At 35.9% G+C, this 24,767-nt stretch overlaps 1 protein-coding gene and 1 pseudogene across 2 annotated transcripts in view; both read left to right on the top strand.

Moving 5' to 3' along the window:
- TBL1XR1 (TBL1X receptor 1) overlaps positions 1–24,767 on the top strand; it is a 170,271-nt gene that overhangs the window by 11,517 nt on the left and 133,987 nt on the right. The window lies entirely within an intron of this gene.
- LOC122910855 lies at positions 16,178–16,332 on the top strand (annotated as a pseudogene).

The following is a 24,767-nucleotide window of genomic DNA, read 5'->3' as shown; positions in this document are numbered from 1 at the left end:
CAGTGGAAACATTTATACATACTGTTTTGCTTGGCACTGTAAAAGGTGCTCAGTAAATGTCAGTTTTCTTCCCTATTCCTTATCTGATGGGTTTTTCATCATACTCACTATAAAATCTGAAAGTCCTTCCTTAGACTGTGAGGGACCCCCACCACTAATCTGCCCTGTGACCACCTCACAGTCCTTACCTTGTTTCACATCACCCTTCTTCCCCTTGTTCACTGTGCCTGGCCATACCAGCTGCACTCCCACTGAACAAGCTTGTTCCTGTCTCAGTGCCTTAATTGCTTTGCTCTCTGCCTCAGGCTTTGCCCTGAGATTGTCATATGGCTAATTCTTTTATGTCCTTCAGATTGCAATTCCAGTGCTACCACCTGAGAGGTCACACTGAAATAGTTGCTCAGTCCTTAGTCATTTTCAGTTTCCTCATAGCACTTACCTCTCTGAAATAGCCTTGATCATTGTTTTTGTTTGTTTGTTTTACTCGTCTCTGGAACTTATACTTTATAAGAACAGGGACGGGTTCTGTCTTGTCACTCCAGGACATAAAACAGGACCTGGTAGGTGTTGTGTAAATATTTGAGCAAATATGTTCTCTCAGAAATGCTTTTGTAACCATCTGATAGCTTTAACCTGGTTCATCCTTACAGCAGCATACTGGAAATAACTCATTAAAGGTCAGCATTTAGGGGAGGGTCAGAAGAGGCTTTATTACATTGGTATTTACCATCTGGAAGCCCAGGGACATATGTGAGTGCTGGATGTTTTTCTTGGAGGAACTACTTACAGATGGTATTTGAATCAATCTGGAAAAAACAAGTAAATGGTTAATTGATGAACCAATTTGAAAATGTGCTTCTTTTATAATAAATGTTAGATTTTAAGAAGTAACACTTGATTTTTAAGTTAAAGTACATATTCAAGTTTATGATGACAACTAGATACCCATTTTACAATTTGCCTTTAGTTACATTTACCTGTGATAATTCTGTTATGGATTAATCTTGGCCAGTTTCACCAAATTGGTGTATGAATCCGAGCTCTTAGTTGTACAGTAGAAACTCAATTCAAGTTAGCTTAAGCCAAAAGGGGGGATTCATTGACACATGGAATCTCCAAGTGGATTGAGTAACCCAACTAGGGGAAGAGCATTGAGGCTGTAAGGCTTTAGGCACAACAGGACTAGAGCCATTTGAATGTTAACAGAAATTTCTGCTGACAGAATGTGTTGTGTGTGTTTTGGTAGGTTAGTTTCATTCTCTCACAGAAGATTTTGACTTTCTTCACGTGGTAGAAAATGTAACTTGTCAGTGCCAAGAGTTTTCTGTCCTTTGTTTTCCCCTGCTGTAGAGGAGGGACTGTCTCTATATCATTTGGAAAATTCTTGAATTACTGATTAGTTTGGTTTGGGAAGTTGCCCACCATGGCCAGAGGCCATATAGAAACTGTAGGTGTGTCCAAGTTACCTGGTGGGGGTGGGGGTGGGGGTAGAGCAGTGGGAATGACAGTTGAGTAAACTGGGGAGCTGCTGGGCAGACAGCCTTTTTTCCCCATCTGCCACACCAAAATGTGTGCCCATTTCTACTTGGGAAGGTTGTGCCATTAATCCGTGATAGATTGTCACTTAAATTTCTCTTTTAACTGGAACTGGCACATACTTTATTGTCAATCTTTTCAAATGGATATCACTTAAAATGAGAAGTTGAGGTTCCTCATGTGATAGTAACTGTAATCTTATGTACTCTGTGGCTAATATGAGTGTTCAAATGAATTTATCTTCTCAAAATGAGTTACATATGAGTTACATAGTAAAAAATTTGATACTATTTGTTCTGGCTTTGTTTTTAACATCATTCTGCTACTTTAGCAGCCAATGGAAGCCTAAATTTGATGGCAACTGTTAGAAAAGCATCAATAGGTTAATTATACATATTTAGGGGGCGTTTTAGATCTTGAGGAAGATATAACTACCTAGCATATAGCAAAGTTAGTTGTGTATTCTGAGCAGTTATTTTTAGTAATACTTCATCAGTCCATTAAAATAAGAAAATTGTTAGCCATGTAGAAAAGAAGTAACCCAAGAGTTTAATTTTGTGAACTTCAGTTGCTTCATTTTTAAAGTACTGAATGTGGGTTTCTGAAGGTCTCTTTTGGATCAAATGTTCTTTGACCCTATGATTGCATATATAATTAAAAATTAAGTCTGTGTTTGTCAGCCAAATTAAGTGGGAAATAATGCAGTGCTGATTTCTTCAGGTTAATTATTATCTGAACTGGTTTTTCCTAAAGAAATATTTCTCTGACATCTTCTCCACTTTGAACAGATTATTATCAGGGAAAATATTTTTTTTAGATATCTGAAGAAGGAACTTCTATTTTATCCATTAATCTCTGAGTTCTGATGTATTTATTACCTCCCATTTTACCATTGGGAAAACTAAAAGAAATGGTACCAAACATACTGATGACAATTTTTTTTTTCATTACCTTATTTTTAATTATATGATTATTGACTATCATAGCCAGTAATATTTTTTTTTTAGCAGTTTAGGTTTGATCTTTGTGTGCCACACATTTTAGAAATTGCACTAAAAGTATGTCTAAGTACAATGAGAACATGCTGTTTACGTGCTGTTTAGTTAAAAATAATTTTTTAACTAAAATATATGTGAGGTGGTACCCACATTAACTACTAATTTAAAATCTGTGTATGTTAAAAGAATTTACAATGAAAAACAGATGTGTGAGTGGTGTAACAGAAGAGCATAAAGATGCCAAACATGTTGGTCTTTTCTGGGAGAGTTTGGTTTATGTGTGGCATATGGTTGGTGAATTGTAGAGTGATGAGAGCCAACAGGAAAGGTAAGCAGGGGTCATATCATGAAGTGACTTCTTTGCTGTGTTAAGGGATTTGGACATTCTTCTGTGACAGGAAACTCATGAAGGATTTTAAGCAGAACAGCAGGATTATGTTCCAGCCCTGTTGATGTAGTGCAGTGAAGGATGAGCTGATGGTTTGAGAAGGAAAGGGGCTTAGCTCTGAATGGGAGAAAGTTGTGCTGGTAGTGTGATGATGGGTGAGAATGTCACCACATAATTTTGAGAGTATTGCAGATAGGTCCTCATTTCTGAATTCTGAAAGAAAGCATTTGAAAATTCAAGAGAGAGATACTAAAAAGAGCTGAGCATCAAAATTTTCTTCTCTCTGGCTCTCTTTCCTTGTGGAGAACAGGGGTATAAAGAATGGGGGTCTGTAGGGATGAGGAATTAATATGATAATCCAGATAGCTAATGGACAGAAACTGGAGGGCAACACCAGGCTTGGGGGGGTGCAGGGGGTGGGGGGAGAAATGGCCATATGGGAATGGGAAATTCCCTTCTCATCATGACACCTTAACCAAGGAGTAATTAAATTAGGTGCTTATTTGAGAATAGTTATAAACATAGATTGGTATAGAATAACTAGTTCATGAAGTTTCTAGTGAGTGTAATTTTTATGGAGTTCTAGGTTAATTACTATGTATTTTCAAAACTTTTCTAAAGGTTTTACATTAAGATAAGTACTTTGAACCTCAGTTTGATAACTTTAGGAAGTTGATCTGAATTAAGTACTGTTTAATTAATTAAAATTACATAAATATTCCTTTTTAAAAAACTATCTTGAAATAACTTTAGACTTATAGAAGAGTTGCAAAGATAGTGCAGAATTCCTGTGTACCCTTCATTCAGCTTCCTCATCTTACAGAACTGGTGTGGCTAGCAAATGTAAGAAATTAACATTGATAACAATTAACTAAACTACAGACTTTATTTGGATATCCCCAATTCCCCCCCCCTTTTTTTTCCTATTTAGGATTTAATCCAGGATCTACAAGTCAACAGGAAATAATAAGAACTCGAAGAAAGCAAAGGTTGCTTTTAGGAGCATATGGGAAGGAGTTCTTAACACTCTCTTGGGCCAGGTAGAAAATGGAGCAAGTAGAGAATGGAGCAAGTCTTGGAAAATGAGTATATCTTAGTTGGATGTGGGATTGAGTGGGGAGGTAGAGGAAAGGTAGGAGGAAGGGAAGCCATTTCATGATGAGTAATAGCAGTACAATGACTACTAGGGTTAATAATTTATGAATTAGATTAATTTATGAATTAGAGGTAAGCACCTGGCTATGAGAGGTGATGGTGGAGGGGATGGGAAGAAGTGGTGGCAGGATCCATATCAGAAAGTCCTGAAGGTAAACTAAGGCATTGGAAAGTTGAGGGACTTTTGAAGGAATTTGAGTTGGAAGGTGATGTAATCAGACCCTCTTGACATCACCTTGGTGTGTCTCTTGACTTCTAAGAGGCTATTGCTATGATAGAGGTAAAAAGTGAAAGTCCTATCTAAGAACTGTGACAAGAGTTCTCAGATGTAGGGTGAATCAACAGGAGAGCTTATTAAACACATATTTTAATATTGTTCAGCTCTACCCCCAAAGTTTCTGATATACTGGATTTGGGTTGGAGCCTCAGAATTTACTTTCTTAGTAGATTCCCAGGTGATACTACTGATGCTGATATTGCTGGTTTGGGGACCACACTTGGTATTCTCTGGACTGTGATACAGAGAATGAAGAAAAGTGAATAATAGGTGGAGGGATTTAAGGAGGTGGCCACTGGATATTTACACTTTCTGATCTTTTTGTTCACTGCTCATATGCTGTCTTGATCTTGGTTTCTTATGTCTTTTAGAGTTGCTGGGTTTTTTTGACTAGTGAGCAAAGGGTGGGATTAGTTTTTGAAAGCATTTATGTGGACATATATGCAGTTTGTTCTGTATATTAACTGAAAATTTGTATGCTCCCTCCATTACTAGAAATCTGTGTCATTTCTCTGTTGAGGTCCGATTATAATAGCAACTGGTTTTACGGTGGTGCTGCCTAGTGTACATGCAGTGCCTAGTTTCCAGAATGTTTCAGTGTGGTACAGTTATTTCAGATAGTTTTTTTTAAAGCATATATTGTATGTCTCTTTAGCTTTGAATCTTGAATGATGTTCCATGGAGAAATATGACTGAAAGGGGAATTTGATTTTTTAAAAAAAATAATTATTCATCTGAACATGTTAAAATAGTGGTTTTTTTTTTTAAAAGTATGAATAGTTTTAAGATTTGGAGATTTAGCTTTTTTTTGGTTGCAAGGTGGTTATAATTACTTTTTCTTTAGACTGGTGATTATACAGTATATAACTCTAGAATTAAAATCTGTAAAATTTGTATCCATAAGATTCAGTTCTTAATGAAATATGGACATACTGAATTGATAAATAAATCTCCATTTTTCTCTGTTGACTCATCAGTATTATTCAAGAAAATAATAAAACGTAAGGGCATGTGAGTGGCTCAGTTGGTTAAGCGCTCCACTGTTGATTTCAGCTCAGGTCATGATCCTCAGGACGCTGAGATGGAGCCCCATGTGGGACTCTGTGCTCAGCGTGGAGCCTGCTTAAGATTCTCTCTTTCTCTCTCTCTCCACCCCTCATCCACTTGTGTGCATGATCTCAAAAAAAAAAAAAAAAACCCACACACGAAATTAAAAATTAAAAGAAAATGTAAGCACCATCACTACATTAACAGCTGAAATGGAGTTTTCATTTTGTTAAAAGGACATAAATAATGTGTGCATTTAAGTCTTAGGGTTCAAGAATACTAAAATAGTAAAGGAAAGCAAATTTTGTGAAAGGTTAGAGGACAGAAAGATAAGCTGATTGCTTAGATTAAGATGATTGGTTATGGAGATAGATACGTGTTTTTAGAGGTATATGCCTTTTTCAGATTTGGACAAAGTAGTGCTTAATATTTCCTATTCAGTTGTAGTAACTTAAATTCAGACTATTGAGGGGGGCCTGGGTGGCTCAGTCGGTTAAATGTCTGCCTTTGGCTCAGGTCATGATCTCAGGAGTCCTGGGATCCAGCCCTCCATCGGGCTTTGCTCTCCCTCTGCCCTTCCCTGCCCACTTGTGTTCTCTCATGCTTGCTCTGCTCTCTCAAATAAGTAAATAAAATATCTGTAAGAATTCAGACTTGATACTTTCTAAGGATTAAAAATATAACAGCAAAATAGGGGCACCTGGATGGCTCAGTGGGTTGGGCCCCTGCCTTTGGCTCAGGTCATGGTCTCAGGGTTCTGGGATTGAGCCCTCATCAGGCTCTCTGCTCAGCAGGAAGCTTGCTTCCTTCTCTCTGCCTGCCTCTCTGCCTACTTGTGATCTCTGTCAAATAAATAAACAAAATCTTAAAAAATATAAATGTAACAACAAAATAATCAGATTGAGGTACTTTTTTTGGAGAATCTATGATCATTAGATATTTTGCACATTTATACAACTAACTGTATAGCAAGTCATATATAGGAAGTGAAGCTGATAACTCCTTCAAAAATGATTTGACTTTCTATTAATGTGAACATGTTATCTAAGCAAAAGTATTCTTTCTCCTCTTGTTCCCCAAGACCCCCCATTCAGTTACTTCCCTGGAGTCAGCCAGTGTTACCAGTTTCCTCTGTGTCTTTCCAGAGACATACTATATGCTATGTAAAAAAGCCAGTAAGTGTGTACTTTATGTCCTCTCCTTGATATTGCTATAAACACAAATGTAGTCATTATTGTAACTTCTTTTTTCACTAATATGTTTGGATTTCAAATCAGCACTTACAGAGCCTTCCCTCTTTTTAGTGGTGGTAAGGTATTTTATTCTGTGGATATACCATACTTTAACTGGTTCCCTCAGTTGTTGGATATTTAAGTTGCTTTAGTCTGTTGCTATGATAGTGTTGCAGTGAATAACCTTGGTGCATGTATCATTGTGTATGCATGCAAGGGTGTCTGATGATAAATCACTAGAATTGGAACGGCTGGATCAAAGGATGTGTATCTTTGAAAGTAGGTAACTACTACCAGACGGACTTCACAGAGGCTTCCTGCTCCCAACTGGAGTGTCTTTGCCTATACTCTTGCCAACATAGTATAGTGTTGCCAAATGTTTTGCTCTTCCCTAAACCGATAGTAAAGATGGTATTTTAGGGTGCCTGGGTTCGGCTCAGGTCATGATCTCAGGGTCCTGGGATCAAGCCTCGAATCAGGCTCCCTGCTCAGCAGGGAGCCTGCTTCTCCCTCTGCCTCTGTCTGCCTCTCTGCTTCTCTGGCTACTTGTAACTTCTCTCTCTGTCAGATAAATAAATAAAATCTTAAAAAAAAAAAGGGGTATATTAGTGTCTAATTTTTTTTTTTTTTAAAGTAAACTGCATGCCCAATATGGTGTAGATTTTTACAAGCCCAGCATTAAGAGTCACATGCTCCACTGACAGAGCCAGCCAGGCACCCCTTGTTTTTTATTTTGAGTGAGGTTGAGTGTCTTGTATATATTTGAGTCGTTTCTTTTAGTGGACTGTTGTATTTTGGACTCTCACCATTTTTAATTGTGGCATAGTTACGTAAGGTAAAGTACATAAATTTTAAGTGTATAACTTTGTAAACTTTATTTGAGATGTAATTTATTTCCCGTAAAAATAAGATTTTAAATGTACAGTTTTGGTGAGTTTTGGCAGCTTTATATGACCATATAATTCATCCGGGTCAAGATTTAGAACATGACCTCACCCAGAAAGGAGTGCCTTCAGACCCCCCTTTCATTCAGTTTTCTTCTCTTTGCACTTCAGGTAATCACTTTTCTTCTTTTCTCTTACTGTAAATGAATTTTTGTTGTAGTGTACGTGCATATCACTACCAACAAGATCAAGCTACAGGATATTTCCTGCCATGCCTCAGACTCCACTGTACTCTCTCCCGCAGACTCTATTGTACTCTCTCCCGTGCTCTCCCCACCAAAAGAGACCACTCTACTGGACTGTACCCACTGCGGAGCATAGATTAGTAGAGAGGGGAGTCGTCATCTTTGTTGCCTCGAGCAAGACTTGTTTTCTTTTCCATTGCTATGAATATGGATATAGCACTATTACGTACCTTTTTGTGGAAGGACGCTTTTGGGTTTTTCCACCTTTGGGCTGTTTTGATTAAAACTGCAGTTAATATTCCTGTGTGTGTCTGTATATGTGCAATTTGGAAGATTTAAGTACTTGTATCTTTTTGGTGTATTAGAAATGGAATTGATGGGTTACAGAGTTTAACTTTAGTAGATACTGGCAAACAGTTCCTCAGTTTGTACCAATTTGTACTTGTGCTAGCAGTGTTTGAGAGTTCCACTTGTTCCATATCTTTTCTGGCACTTCGTATTTGTCCATTCTGTCAGTTTTAGCCATCCTGGTGGGAGTACAGTCGTTTCTCATGGTGATTGTAATTTGAATTTTATTGGTGACAACTGATGGTGAATGCCTTTTCATGAGTTGATCGTTGATTTGTTGATGCATGTTCTTTAACTGGGTGATTGTCCATCTTGGAGGGTTTTTTTTTTCCCCCAACATGATCTGCAAATATATTTTTTACTGGTTTTCCCAGTGTGTCTGCAAATACATTTTTTTAGTGGTTTGCAAATACATTTTTTAGTGGTTTGCCGTATGTCTTTTGATTTTTCTGGAAAATTTGCTGGATTTGGTATGTAAGGTTTAAAAGAGAGGCTAACGATTGTTTCAGGATTTTTCTCCCCATCCTGTAGAATGGCTGACTGCCATTCTACAAATGTTGTTGCTGATTGTACACTTAAAAGCAAGGACAGAGATGACAAGATGCTAGCTGGCCCATACCAGTTATAACACAAAGTCTGATTTTACACTTTGTTTTTTAGTTAATGAATACAGTATGAAATCAAGAAATGCATTTTTTTCCTAGATTGACCTGTTTGAATTATTGTCCTAATTTAAATAAATAAAAATATTTGTCCTGTTAAATGACTGTAGTTTTTACACATGTATGTGTGTGTGTGTATATATAAAATTCAGTTCATAAAGGGGGAGAATAAACTGTTATGTGTGTGGCTGAACTATTTACTGCCTTTGCCCAGTGTTTCTTGGGGGAATCGGTCTGGTGGTCATCATACAATCCTTTATGTAGAATTATACATTCTTACTACTGAATTCAGAGTCTTTGACTTGCATTTTGTGAATTGAAAACGGAATTAGCCTAACAGGTTCATTAGGTACATAAAAATATGTAGTGCAGGAAATAATCTGTTTACCTACTGCTTGTAGAAATCTCTAGTAAGAGATTTGGGGAAAAGAAAAAGGGCACATAGACTAGCTAAAATAACGATATGAAAAGTGAGAAAGGCAAGAACTGGCAGGGTTATCGAGATAATAGGAAGGCAGAACAGAAAAACGGCAAATCATAACTTAGAATATAACAAATGGAAAAGTATGGTGTTTAATAAACATTTATCAAAAAATCCCTAGGCGTGTTTGTGTATACTTATGTACATAAGATTGTTATTTAACTGGATTTGATTGTTTAGTACTTAATTATACATTTATAACTTTATTAAGGATTCTAGAGTGTTGTAGACTTTAGACTTGTTTGATTTAGGGCTCTTGAGTTTTCAGTAAAGCCCCGTAATTGAGAGGTTGATGAAAAAGCAAAAGTTATTAGAAAGTATCTCATGAACTTGGTGCAGGGATATGTCCTGGAATTGGAAACAGTGGGAACTAGGGACTCAGTGGAGTCTGTGTTGGACATTATTTCATTCCCTTTTCTCTCTATAGACCAGATATTTCTTACGTGGTCCACCAATCCACAAAACATGGCATCCAGCAGCTCTTTAATTTATATGTTATTTGTCTAAGCTCCTAGAGAAAAGGACTCTTTTGTTCCTCTTGTTCAGTAATATACTCAGCATCACTGGCAAATATGGCTCACTAGCCGGCTTTTAACCACTACTGAACATTAAGTTAAATGAGATCTCAATTACGAGGTTAGATATATGAACCCGGGGGTAGTATCAATGACCTTGACCTACTGATAAAGCTTTTTGAAAATTTTAACAGATGAACATGCTAAATTTTACTCAAAGAAAATAGTGAGTCCTTTTGTAGATGTATAAGTAGTGTCTTTGAAACTCAGCAGCATAGCAAGTTGAGTTTGGGGCCAGCACAACTTGTGGTAAAAGCATGAATGGCCATCATCAGTCTTAGCCAAGCCTTCTACACCAAGGTGGCTGCAGGAGTGTTACCTGCTTAGAGAGGGCTTTCTTGGTGTCATAGGAGCTGGTACTTTTTCTTAATAGTTACTGCTGATTATAATTGTACATTTACGTGGGTGACCTTTTTTTCCTCCTTTCCCAGTAGAATGTTAAGGACTAATATACTTTTGTGCTTGGAAGGGGTGTTATAAATGCTTATTTTAAGAAAGAAGAGAGAATGGATACAAGAATCCATGCTGCTAAAAGGGGATGAGAATTTTATGTTTGTGTTTTCAAGTAGTTATTTTGATCAGATTTGTCATTTATATATGTGTAAATTATATATATTGACTTTATATAGTTTTCTTCTTAATAAATCATGCACTTCTCATAACAGCATTGAACGTGCTCTATTTTAAAATAGAGGGTCCTTATTTTCATAAATTGGTGCTCTAAATTGTACTGTGAGTGGTAAATTACTTACCATTTTGGAGGGAATCTTTTTAGCATTAGAGAATTGATATAATTTCAAGAAGCTTGTTCATTCAGTTTTGGAACTGAGCTGTTTACTTTCCTCAGTAGCGGGAATCAGGCCTAGCATTTTAAACCTGGGGTGGAGACTGATTTCTATTCTTTTCCCTTTGAGAAAATCCAGCTCAGTGCCACATAAGTGAAAAACATCCTTGTCATTACAGGGCTTAAAAAAGATTTTTTCCTGTTATTTTTACATTTTAGAGTAGGAGAGCTAAGGTTCTAACAGAGTATGTCTACGTTGAGGCTTTTGAATGTTAATAATTTTAGAGACCATATTGTATTTTTTATAGCTTTTATAGTTTTGGAGGTGGGGCCTTAAGTCCTTTTAGTGTGACCCATAGGGTGGATGTTTGTGTTTATGATTTGTACTGAGTTGTGTGTAGAAGAATGACACTAATTTAGTATTATTGCAGGAAGTTACATTAATCTGGGGAGTTGATACAACCTTAAGGTTTGTTAGTGGTTGTGCACTTTTCTTGAAGGTAGTGGTGGTTGATCAAAGTGTTTAAAGTGCTACAGATGATTTCTTAATCAACTTCCACACACAGGTTAGTAAGCTTCTTAGCTCCTCTTGCTGTTTCTGAACTGTCTCCTAGAAGCAACATCATGGCAACACACAGGATTCCTAGTCATTAATGTATAATATGTAATTTAGGAATATGTGACTATCAGAGAGTTGTGGCCTTGTTGCAAATTCCCATATTTGCACTGGAATTTACAACAGGCTTTTCTTCATAAATAATCTATTAAAGGTGTTTAGTTCTCCAGTGGTTAATATTATTTCTTCCCTAGTCCTAGCATGTTTTACTGAACAGTGCCATGGTGGGAACTTAAGGTATATGAGAAAGGTTGGAGAATTGAAGTTATGGCAAACCTGTTAAAGCTTTTTGGTGGGGGGCAGGGGTACATAACCAAAATAAAACACCTGATAAAGATTTTATTTATAACTTTAATATACGCTGGGTTGAGGTGTACTTTGCATACAGTAAAATAAACCCATTTGAGGGACGCCTGGGTGGCTCAGTTGGTTAAGCAGCTGCCTTCGGCTCAGGTCATGATCCCGGCGTCCTGGGATCGAGTCCCACATCGGGCTCCTTGCTCGGCAGGGAGCCTGCTTCTCCCTCTGCCTCTGCCTGCCTCTCTGTCTGCCTGTGTTTGCTCGCTCTCCCTCTCTCTCTGACAAATAAATAAATAAAATCTTAAAATAAAATAAAATAAACCCATTTGCAATGGTTAATTCACTGAGTTTTGATAAATGTATATATTCATATATACATATGTATGTGTGTATGTCTATGTTTGTACAACCACCACAATTCAAGCCAAGGCACATATTTGTTACTGAAACATTTCCTTGTTCTCAGGTGCAGTCGTTTACACTATTCACTCCCATCCCAGGCAACCACTGATACGCTTTCTAACACTACAGATTAGTTGTGCTGCTTCTAGATTGTGTATAAATGGAATTCCATTCCATTTTATGGTAGGCAAAATAAAAACCTTTCAAAGATGTCCATACTTGAATCCACAGAACCAATGATTAAGGGCCTTGAGATGGGAGATTATCCGGGTGGGTCTAATCTCATCCTTCCAGTCCCTAAAAACTGTAGTCTGAGAGATCCAGTTAGCAAAAAAGCAGGCTTTGAAGATGGAGGAAGGAAAGTGCAGGAGCCAAGGTTGCCTCTTAGAAGGGTCAAAGAAAAGATCCTTTTGTAAGCCTCCAAAGTGGAATATGGTCCTGCTCTCATACATTTTCATCCATGGAGACCTGTGTCAGCATTTGGGATAATAAATTTGTGTTGTTTTTAAGTTACTAAGTTTGGTAATTTGTTATAGAAGCAATAAAAAGTAATACTCTGTGCTGTTTTCTTTTGTGCCCCCCCCTTTCAAGATTCATCGTACTGTTTCCTATATTAGTAATTAGTTCCTTTTTCATAACTCATACTGTGGAAATATGCTTTTTAAAATTTACTCACCTATTGATGGACATTTGGATTGTTTCCAGTTTTGAGCTATTAGAAGCGAAGTTATTTGTGAGTATTTGTGTTCCAGTCTTTGTAGGGACATGATGTTTCTTCTTTTTACCTTGGAGTGGGATTGCTAGGTCAGGTGGTAAGTGTATGTTGAATTTTATGAGAAACTGCCAAACTTGTTTTCCAAGTACCAGTTTACATTCCCACCAAAGTTTCTCCACCGTGGAATCCCTTACCTTTTTATTCTTAGCCCTTCTAATTGAACTGTAGTATTATCTTCTTGTGTTTGTTCATTTTGTTGAGGACATTCATGTATCTTCTGTGAATGGTTCAAATACTTTGCTCATATTTTGGGTTGTATATCTTCATATTATTGTGTTTTTTTAAAAATATATATATTTTGAATACAAGTCCTTTGTCACAACTTCATAGAATATTTTTTTCCAGTATATGGCTGGCTTTTTCTTTTGTGCTTCTTTTGTAGAGTAGAAGTTTTAAATTTGATCAAGCCTAGATTATACATTTCTTTATTTCGTGACCTGTGCCTTTTGAATTTATCCTGTATTGTCTTTTAGAAGTTTGGGGATTTTAGCTTTTACTTTTAGGTCTGTGATCAGACATTGAATTACTTGGATTTAATTTTTGTTATGGGATGAGATAAATTCATTTCTTTTTCCATGTGAATACCCAGTTGTCCAGTACTATTTGTTGAATAGACTATCCTTTCACCATGAATGATCTTTGCACCTTTGAAAAAAAAAAAAAATTTCAACTGAGTAGGCGCCTCCAGTACAGGGTTACATTAGGTGCTGGTGATGTAGGACATTCATGCCTTGTTTTCAGTTTTAGGGGCAAAGCATTCTTTCGTCATCAATTATCTTAGCTGTAGGTTTTTCAGATACTCTGTCACATTGGGGATGTTTTCTTCTGTTTTGACTTTGCTGAGAATTTTTATTGTGAATGGGTGTTGAGTTTTTTTTTTGGTCAAATTTTTGTTGCATCTTTTGATATGATCATTTATGTATTTTCTCCTCTGTATTGTTAATATGATGGATTATATTACTTTAACATTTGAAATCATCCTTGCTTGCATTCCAGAGTCATGATGTATTATCCTTTTAATATATTGTTGATTTAATTTCCTGATATTTTATTAAGGATTTGTCTGGTTATGAGGAATTGACTTACAGTTTTTGTGTTTTTGCTACTGTCTTTGGTTTTGGTATTGGGGTAATGCTAATTTCAGGAAATGAGAAATGTTTGCCTTTTGTATTTTTTCAGAATTTATATAGATTTGGTATATTTTTAATGTTTGATAGAATTCACCAGAAAAGTCATCTTGGCGTAGAGTTTTCTTTGTAAGGTTTTTAATATATTTTATAGATATAGCAGTGTAGATTTTCTCTCTTGAGTCATTTTGGTAATCTGTCTTTTCAAATTTTTTTCTTTTAATTGCAGAACTTAATTGGCTTAAGACCCTTATTTTAATGAGTGTGGAATCTGGTTAAATTTTCATTGCTCATGGTTAGCAGTGTGTCTTCATCAGTTTAGGAAGAAGTATATAAATTTCATTGATTTATTCACAGACTTGTCTCACAGCTTTTTCTCTATATTGTGTCTATTTTCTTTTGCTCTTATTTCTACTTTATATTCTTCTTAAACTCTTACTGAGTTTAATTTGATCTTTTTATAACTTCTTAAGCTTAGATCCGTGATATCAAAAGCTAGCTCTTTTGTAATAGGGTATTTAGTGCTATAAATTTCTCTTTAAGTGCTGTTTTAGCTGCATCCCACAATTTTTGATAAGCCCCTTTCATTTTCATTTAATTAGTGATGATTTCTAGTTTTCCTTGTGATTGCCTGCCCTTGGCCCATTAGTTATTTTAGGCCTGTGTTTCCTGATTTCTGTATATTTGAGAACGTTGTACATGTTTTTTCTTTGTGGTTAGTGAAAATACTCTGTGACTTAAATCTTTTAGATTTGTATCTGTTCAGTAGCTCTGTATATGGCCTATCTTGGAGATGTTCTATTTGCACTTACTGTGTACTATTTTTGTTGCGTGGTGCTTTTCATAGATGCCAATTGAAGTCAAGTTGGTTAGGTGTTCAGATCTTCTATATTTTTATGATTTTTATATTTTCATTATTTATAGAGTGAAAAGTGTTAATATCCAAGTTGATTTATTTGTTTCTCCTTTAAGTGCTCCCAGGTTTCATATCTCATATTTCCAAGAGTGTTAGATGTAGACATTGAAGATTTTTATGTCTTTCTGATGGCTTAAGCATTTTCTCATTATGAAATGTTCTTTAGTCCTTTTCATGAAAGTACCTTGTTTGATATCACTGTAATCACTTCAGCCTCCTTATATGTAGTTTTTGCATAGTATGTGTTTTCTCTTCTTTTTACCTTTAATCTGTATATTGTTACAGTTAAAGTGGGTTTCTTTTAAATAGCCTGTAATTGGGTCTTTAAAAAAAAAACCTAGGTTGACAATTTGTTTTTTTAATTGGATTTAGATCATTTACATTTAATGTAATTACTAATGTGGTTGAATTTAAGTATACTATCTTTTTATTTTATTGTCTGTTTTTCTTTTGTCAATTAGTAATTTTTAGCAATTCATTTTATTTCCATTATTGGCTTATAAGCCATACCTCTGTTTATTAACTTATTTAGTGGCTACCCTGTATTTTACTTTTTGCATACTTTCACTGTGTGTCTTCAAGTAAAATTTATAGCACTTCATGTATATTGTTATGATAGTCTGTTTTTTCTCCTTTTTTTGTATTATTATTGCTCTGCATTTTATTACCAGAGGTGTTACAAACTCGAGGATATATTATTTTTGCCTTGAACAGATAAAGACATTTTAGAGGAAAGTTAAAGATGAAAAGTTCCTTATATTTGCACGCATATTTACCAGTTCTGGCATTCTTCATTCTTTTGGGTATATCAAAGTGTTTACCTGCTTCTGATATGTTTTTTCTTTCTGCTTGAGAACTTTTTTCAGCATTTCTGCTAGTCAGGTCTGTTGGTAAGGAATTCTGTCAGCTTTAGTTTTCTTGTTTATTTTTTGATGAATATTTTGACCAAATATAGAAAAATGTGTTGTTTTCTTTTTACTTGAACAGTTTAAAGAAATCTTTACATTATCTTCTTACTCCCATAGTTTTTGATGAGAAGGCAACAGTTCTTTGTTTCTTTTTTGTTGTTTTCCTGATTGCTTTTATGGTTTTTCTCTTCACTGATTTTCAACAGTTTGAGAGTAGTATGTATAGCTTTTTGTATATAATTGTGAAGTTTTCTGTTTATTTTACTTGGGTTTATTTGAGTTTCTTAGATCTGTGGATTTATACTTTAATAGAATTTCAAAAAATTTTTAAGATTTATTTTTCTTTTCCATCTTACTTCTGCAGCTCCAATTCAATGTTTGACTGTTTTGTTATTCACATAGATCACTATGACCCCCATTATAAATAATCTAATTTCTTTTAAAAATAAATTTAAGTCTTGCAGAATTGTGGCTTCTGATAGATGCTGGGTATCACTGTTTTCTTCTCAGATTTAAAATACTTTGCTTCTCGGCCTTTTGGCTAAGATCAAGTGTAGTATCTGTTCTTATCAGTTTAAAATACTTTGTGTTGTCCTTATGAGTTCACTATGGCCCTGTAAGGTGCTTCATGGCCTTTTGGGGAACTGTGAGCCTGTATCTCTATTCAGAAATTTTTATGACGGTCTTGAGATCTACTCATGTGTGTTGAGCACCTGTTACATACAAGTTTTATATTATTGATGATGCTGTTCATTATCTACCCGTCTCTTTTCTTTAAGTACTTAGGATAGAAATGTCTTTATGGGTTTAGGAATAGGAGTTGATGTGCTGTTTAGTAGTTGTGGCTATGAAGTTTTGAATCTTTTAGCACATTTAGGTTGTTCAGCTAGAAAACTTTTTTTTTTTTTTTTTGTAAAATAGAATATAAAATTTTACCATTTTAGCTGGTTTTAAGTGTATAGCTCATGGCATTGAGTACATTCATGATGTTCTGAATCATCACCATTATTCGTTTCCAGAACTTTTTCGTCATCCTAAACAGAAACTCTGTATGCATTAAAGAATAATTCCTCAATCCCGTTTTACCCCAGGTAAACCTTTATTGTACTTTCTGTGTCTAAGAATGTCTATTTAGGTACTTTACGTAAGTGGAAACTTCATATTTTTCTTTTGTGCCTGATTTATTTTACTTAGTATAATGTTTATGTTATTTTAAGTATAAAGTAGGTAAGTATAACATTACTCTTCCAACTTTGTTGATATATAATTGACATAAACATTGCATTAGTTTAACATTTGTGACATAATAAGTTTGTATCATAAAATGATTATTATATGCTATATAGCTTCACATAGTTACAAATTTTTTTTTCTTGTGGTAAGAACTTTTAAGATCTACTCTCTTAACAGCTTTCAAATATACAATTTAGTATTGTTGGGGCGCCTGGGTGGCTCAGTGGTTAAAGCCTCTGCCTTCGGCTCAGGTCATGATCCCGGGGTTCGGGATCAAGCCCCACATCGGGCTCTCTGCTCCGCGGGGAGCCTGCTTCCTCCTCTCTCTCTGCCTGCCTCTCTGCCTACTTGTGATCTCTGTCTGTCAAGTAAATAAATAAAATCTTTAAAAAAAAACAAAACAAAACAAAAACAATTTAGTATTGTTAATTATAGTCCTCATGTTGTGTGTTACATCTCCAGACTTACCTTATAACTGGAAGTTTGCTGATCACCAATGAAAAAATATTTCATTTCTTTTTAAGACAAAATAATACTCAGTGTTTATGTCAGTGTTTATACTACATTTTGTATATCCATTCATTTCATGATAAATACTTGTCTTGTTTTCACCATTTGGTTACTGTAAATAATGCTGCTGCCGGCATCGGTGTACAGATGTCCCTGTTTTCAATTCTTTTGGGTATATACCCAGAATTTCTGGGTCAAATGGTAGTTCATTGTTGAATATTTTGAGGAACAGCCTTACTGTATATTTGTCATAGTGGGTATACCATTTTACATTCTCAGAGTGCAAGGGTTCCAGTTCATATATATTCTCACCAAAACTTGTTATTTTCTTTTTTTTTAAACATTATTTTTGTTATGATAAAATACAACTTAAAATTTACCATGTGTACTTTTTTTTTTTAAGATTTTATTTACTTGAGAGCAAGACAGATGGTGATAGACATAGGGAGAGAGAGCATGAGGTGGGAGGAGAGGGAGAAGAGAGGGAAAAGAGAGATTAAGGTGAGCCTCGATCCCAGGACCCCGAGTCAAAGGCAGATGCTTCGCAGATTTAGCCACCTGAGTGACCCATCACCGTGTGTGTGTGTGTGTGTGTGTGTGTGTGTGTTTTAAGATTTTATTTATTTATTTGACAGAGATCACAAGTAGGCAGAGAGGGAGGCAGAGAGAGAGGAAAGGAAGCAGACTCCCTGCTGAGCAGAGAGCTCCATGCGGGGCTCGATCCCATGACCCTGGGATCATGACCTAAGCCGAGGGCAGAGGCTTTATCCCACTGAGCCACCCAGGCGCCACCTGCCACCCTGTGTGTTTTTTAAGTATACCTTTTAATCGTGTTAATAAGTACATTTATGTTGTTGTGCAACCAATCTCTAGAACTCTTTTTATCTGCTGAATTGAAGTTGCATCCATTAAGTAATTCCCTATTTCCCCCTCCTAGTCCATGGCAGCCACTCCTCTAGCTTCCATTTTTATGAATTTAAGTACTCTGGATGTCTCATAAGTGGCATTATATGGTATTTGACTGGTTTCTTTCATTTAATATAATGTTCATCAAGGTTCACCTTTGTTGTAGCGTGTATCAGAATTTGTTCCCTTTTTAAGGTTGTATAGTATTTCATTATATGGGTAGACTGTTTTGTTTATCCATTCATCTTTTGATAAACAGTTGGGGTGCTTCCAGCTTTTGGCTATGATGAATAATGCTGCCATGAACATGAGTGGATAGGTCTTTATGTCTCTGCTCTCAGTTCTTTCACACCCATTAAGTGGAATTTTTGGATCATACTGTTAATTTTACTTGAAATTTCTTGTGGAGCTGCCGTACTGTTTTCCATAAAGACTGTACCACTTTGTGTATTCACCAGTATTGCACAGAGATTCCATTTTCTCCACCTCTTGGCCAATAATGTTATTGGTATTAATTATTTGATAATAGCTTTCCTAATGGATGTGAGACAATGTGGTTTTGATTTGTTAATTCCCTAATAATAGTCAGTGATATTGAACATCTTCCCATATGCTTGTTGGTCATTTGTTTCTCTTACTAGGAGAAATGTCTTTTCAAATCTTACTCCATTTAAAAGTAGGATTTTTTTTTGGACATCTGGGTGGCTCAGTTGGTTAAGCAGCTGCCTTCGGCTCAGGTCATGATCCCAGCGTCCTGGGATCGAGTCCCACTTCGGGCTCCTTGCTCCGCAGGGAGCCTGCTTCTCCCTCTGACTCTGTCTGCCACTCTCTCTGCCTGTGCGCTCTCTCTCTCTCTGACAAATAAATAAAATCTTTAAAAAAAAAAAAAGGATTTTTTTAATTTTACTTATTTTTTTTTATATTGTTGTGTTGTAGGAGTTCTTTTTTTGATATTAATCTCCTACCAGATTTGAGTTGCAAATATTTTGTTCTTTTCACTATAATGTCTTTTTACTTTGTTGATTGTATAATTTGATGCACAGATTTCTTTTTTGTTCATTTGATAGAAGCTATTCTAAAAGGTGTAGGGTGGTATCTCACTGTGCTTTTGATTTACAAATCCCTAATGACATTGAGCATCTTTTCATGTGCTTATTGGCCATTTTTGTATCTCTTTTGAGAAAGCATAAGATTTAAACAGATGTTTTTGTTCATCAGCTGCATTCCTATTTCCATTTACTTTTCTGCTTTTATTTGTATTATGTATTAGTTTTAAATTTTTATTAATGTTTTTTCTTTTTTTAATAATTATTCTTTTTTTTATAATTCTCTAAATTAATTTTGAAACCATGCTGGTTTAATTCTAGGTAAGATGTATTTTTGGCTGGTGGAGAATGAATTTACTGTATTATATGTTGAATTTGCCATTAACCAAATAAGAGGCACTGGGCAGGTCAGTTTACTTTTTTTTCCGGGTCCATAAAAGACAATAATGATACATAATTTGGTTGCAAACCAAGTCTTAAAGGACTGTGGTTCTTCAGGGTAGCATCAGCTGAATAGGAATGTGAGACTGGGAATTGTAAAGAGCAGGACCTGGAAAGACTTCTAGGAAAGATGTGTGGAAAACTGAAAAAGAACAGAGGGAGATGGAAGCAATAATAGTTTGATTAGGGCTAATCAAGAGGAAAGTAAATGGGATGGGATGTCAGATGCAGAAGAGGCTCTCTGTGTAAATGATGGCTACAGAGATTGCCATGGAAAATATGGAAATATGCAGAACCAGGATCAACATTGCCTGAGTAGGTGAGGGAAATTAAATACGGATAAGCCTTCTAAGTTTTCTGCAAAAGCTTAGAGTAGAATGGGGCCAAAGTAGTCAATCATTTGGCTCTGGAGAAACCAAAGAGGGAAGGGATAGTGGTCTAGGAGTGAGAACTAAGTTGTATCATCTGTGAGTATAGCAACTTAAAAGTCTTGTAGACTGAAAAAGAAGGATGATTGTTGGGAGCATTTTTGGAAGAAATTTTGCAACACAGCCAGGCCAATTTAATTGAGCAATCTAAATAAACTTTTAATTTGCTGTAATCGTAATTTTATCCTGAAATTTCCTCATATTGTTATCCATTTGAATCAACTTTGAACAAATTGTAGTTAGCAGCATTTGGGACAAAAAAGTATTGTATCTAATGGGAAAATTCCTTTTACCTTTAGGAGGTGAAAAATTACTCTGAGATTTCACCATACCTGATACAGGGAATATATCACAGGTGTTCTGGAGTAGACCTCGTTTCACACTCAGCCTATTTACTACTTTATGTGTGATTTATGATGGTTTCATCACCAACTGAGAGAATGTGATACGACTGGTTTTTAAGACACACTGATAAAATTAAGCTATATTGAGATACATACATAAAAATATTTCATAAGTGGTGGTGGTGTAGTCTGAAAATACAGGGTTTTAAGCGTCAAAGATCTGGCTCTCTTTCCTGCTTTGGTTTTACTTATTTTTATTTATTTTTTAAGTAGTCTCCATGCCAGCATGGAGCCCAACGCAGGGCTTGAACTCATGACCCTAAGATCAAGAACCTAGCAGAAATCACGAGTTGGATGCTTAACTGGTTGAGCCACCCAGGTGCCCCACTGCATTGATATTAAATAGGGCAGGTGACCCAATTTTCTCTTCACCAGAGCTGCATTATCTGTAAAATAAGGGAGTTGAACAGCATCTTTAAATCAGCATCACATCTGATTCTGTGATCCTGTTTTATTACTGTTTTTTTTTTTTTTTCTGAGCTACCTTAGAAACAAGTACATTATGTGTAACCTTATTTCTAGAATAGAATGAGTTAAGTTCTGCTCAATCAACTCACATCAGTGAGTCTTTCATAGGTGGTGGACTTGTATTACATGGGGAGATCAAATCGAGGTTCTCACAAGTTCTTTCAATGTTGTATCCTAATTTTTAAGTGAAGGTAATGTAAAACTTTGTTTCTCATTAATTAATACCTTTCTCTATTCCACTGTCAGCCTACTGTAACTGGGATTGTGTCGAAAAATCCCTACACAGTTACTTTTTGGTTGCTTTCCTCATGGCACTTGACCTATATGACCTATATTTTTCCACACAGAGCCAGGCCTTGTGGAGGTTGCAGATAATCAGATAGAGCTGGGAATACTACCAGTAAAGAGGAATTCCCCCCACCCCAAAAAACATTGAACTAGATAGGAGAAAAAGTGTCAGAATCTGAGTACTTTGAAGGGTCAAATTATTTTCTTTTTGCTAGGTAACTGTAGTTGCTGAAAAAGGAAGAAAGAATCAGGGACTGGTCAGTTTTCAATTTTAGTGATCTTTAAGCCCTGAATTTTGGTAAGCAGAGCAGGCACCCTGCTATGAACATTTCTTAACAGCTGCATGATCCAGTCATTTGTCTGTGGGTCTCTTCTTTTGACTCATTTTGCTTTGAGGACTATACCCTGACACTGGACTATTTTTTCCTCTTCTGAATTCTTGAACCATGTTCTCTCAACCCCCTCCCCTCAAAAAGAAAATTCAGTTTTAAAAAAAAAAAACCTGCTTTGCTGCGTTTGTTAATTAAGAATTTAATTAATTTCTAATTTAGAAATTAGAAATTTCTATAATTTTTTCCATTTTCTAAGGAGATGAATAGTCAGGCACATTTGACTCTTGGTTACATGCATTCTGATTGTCCTGAAAGTAGCCTTGTGACACTGACTTCTAGTCTGATGTTTACCCTTGCAATAGTAGAGGTAGGTGAGAGGGAAAAAATGGGACTTTCTGGTTTAACCTTAATTATGTGGTAAATTGTGCACTGTTACAGGTCTCATGTTCTCAAAGTAGGTAATCCGAGACGACAGAAGTACATGTATTTCTGCTTGAAGATATGCCTACATTGGCATTTCCTCAGTTGTTCAGAATAATTTTAGAGCAGAAGATGGCATACTGTTCATTCTGTAAAGGGTCAGGTAGTAAATATTTTAGGTAACCACTCAAGTCAGCTTATTTGTGGTACCATAGACAATATGTAAGCAAATGGACAATATCGTTTTACTGACACCAGACACCGAAATTTGAAGTTCATGTGATTTTTTTCATTCTCCTCCCTCCATAACCATTTAAGAAATGTAAACATTATTTTTAGCTTGTGGATTGTACAAAAAAGGGGTTGGATTTGGCCCATGGGCCATAGTTTTTAGAAGAATGACAAGTTTGTTTCAATTGCTGTTTTATGCTGTTTCAGTAATTAATTATAAAATTAGTAGAATATGAAGTTAGCAACATAAGCTTTGAGATCTAAGAAACTTGTCATCAGCATATTACGTAGCCATTTAGGCCTTAGATTTCTTATACATAAGATTAGAATAATACAAGTATTGCAGATTATACTTCTTTATTATAAACAACAATCCACCCTGGCTATTATAAGCAGAGTAGGGAATTTTTAAAGATTATCAGGTAGCTTCCAGAGTCATGGCGGGGGGGGGGAATGCTAGAAATACAGACTTGAGTCCGAACTTCTGGGAACCTTTCTAAAGACGTACAATGGAGCTAGGTTTTAGGAAGTCGCTGATGCTGAGCAGTAAATGCTAGATACTCAGCTTGATTACAGGTGCTATTACTGTTGGCTCTGGTGCTTTCCCAGTGATAGCAGCTCTTAAGTTGTAACCAGTTGGAAATGCTTGGTTTGCTGCTGCCACCATCAGAAACCCAGTATGTCTGTTGCTTTGGTCATGAGCAACAATGGACTCATTGCTTACCTCTGTGTCAGAGTTTCTTGGAGGTATGTATTTTAGAAATAGATTAATATACTATGTCTTTTGGGGATTTTAAATTCTAATTTTTACATGAGAAATGGTATTAGTAATTTAGAAATTACATTAATTCATTAAGTGGTAGACCATAAAATATGGAAATATTCACAATTAAAAGTGTGTTCAAATTTTCAGTAGTGATGAATATGATGGTTGTCCACAACAGTAGACAGGTAATTATCCTCCATTAGCATGTGTACCTCCAGTTGTACTTAAACTTCAGACAACTATAACATGCTCTTTCCTAAAAACTATAACTTATGAAAGGTTTGTTTCCTGAGTTGGTGTGTGAGTTGGTTATTTAGAGCCTAAAACCTATTCTCCTCTCAAAACCAGGACGTTATAAATAATGGATGTGTTTCCAGTGTAGCTAGTAAGAGATTGTTTACGTAAACCAGTGTCTATTTCATGGAGATATGTTCTTTCATGATGGGAGCATCCCAAGTGTTACCCTCTTGCTGCTACTAGGTAGGTGGCTTTTGTCCACTGTGAAATAATGTACTTCTTGGTGTGGAGGTGAGAGGGACTCAGTTACTGCTTATGGTAGATTGTATTATCTAAAAATTTTGCTTCTTGTCTTAGTGGGCTTCTCTTGCAGAGTTCCTACCTGTGGGAGGAGTACTTCTTCCCACTGACTCCAGGCTTCGCCATGGGACTTGCTTTGGTTAATGGAAGATGAGAAGTGATATATGTTATGTCTAAGCAGAAGCTTTAGGAGACGTTTTGTGAATTGATTTTTGTTTATTTTCCTGTGCTGCAAGAAAAATAGGTGCCGGATAAAGGCTCATTCTTTTGCCAGGATCCCAGAGTAGAGAAGATCTCTATAGCCAGCCCAAAGCCAACAGAACAAAAATGAGAAATATGTTTTTGTTCTTGGAAAAACAGTTGTAAAAGTGCTGTTGAACCCAAGACCTGTTAAGGGTTAAAACTATTTTAGTAATAATAGGTGCCTTTTTTACTGTCTTGATCTTGCATTATGGTTAAGTAATAGTGGGGAAAACTGCTGGTGCCTTAGGAAAAATCAGCGCAGTTGCTTCAAACTGTATTCTTTATCACCACATTTTTATAGTAAACAAAAAAGTTTTATTTACGGTCTTTGATGAAGCAGTAAAAGTCACTGAGAAAAATCTTGATCCCGAGTTGTTTTTTTTTTTTTTTTTCAAGAAGCCCTTCTGTATGCTGAAGTATGATGATTGTCACAGAGAAAAGTACTTGTGCAGTTATTTGAGTTATGGACTGAAGTGATGGAATATCATTTTCACTTGAAACAGTGATTCATTAATGTAATTCTGACATGAGCATTTGACAGATGTTTTCTCAAGTGAACAAAGCAAGCCCTTTACATCAAGGAAAAGAACTGGCAGTTTCTCTTGCTAGTAATAAAATCTGAAATTTCAAGTGAAAAGCAGAATTTTGGAAAATTACCAGGTAATGTAAGCTTGACAGTTTCCAGGTAGTTAGGCTTTTTCTGATGAGCTTGGTAATAATAGTTGTGAATGTAATTAAAAAAAAATCTTGGTGCTATATAATAAAATGCCAGCATTTGGGAGATGTATCTATCTAACTCAGTGGACCAATATTTATGATTGATGAATGATATTACAGAATTATGCATGAGTAAAAAAT

This window comes from Neovison vison, chromosome 6 (assembly GCF_020171115.1).
Source record: "Neovison vison isolate M4711 chromosome 6, ASM_NN_V1, whole genome shotgun sequence".
NCBI lineage: Eukaryota > Metazoa > Chordata > Mammalia > Carnivora > Mustelidae > Neogale > Neogale vison.
Note: the sequence above shows the minus strand (reverse complement) of the source record. Positions and strands in the feature narration are given on the sequence as shown.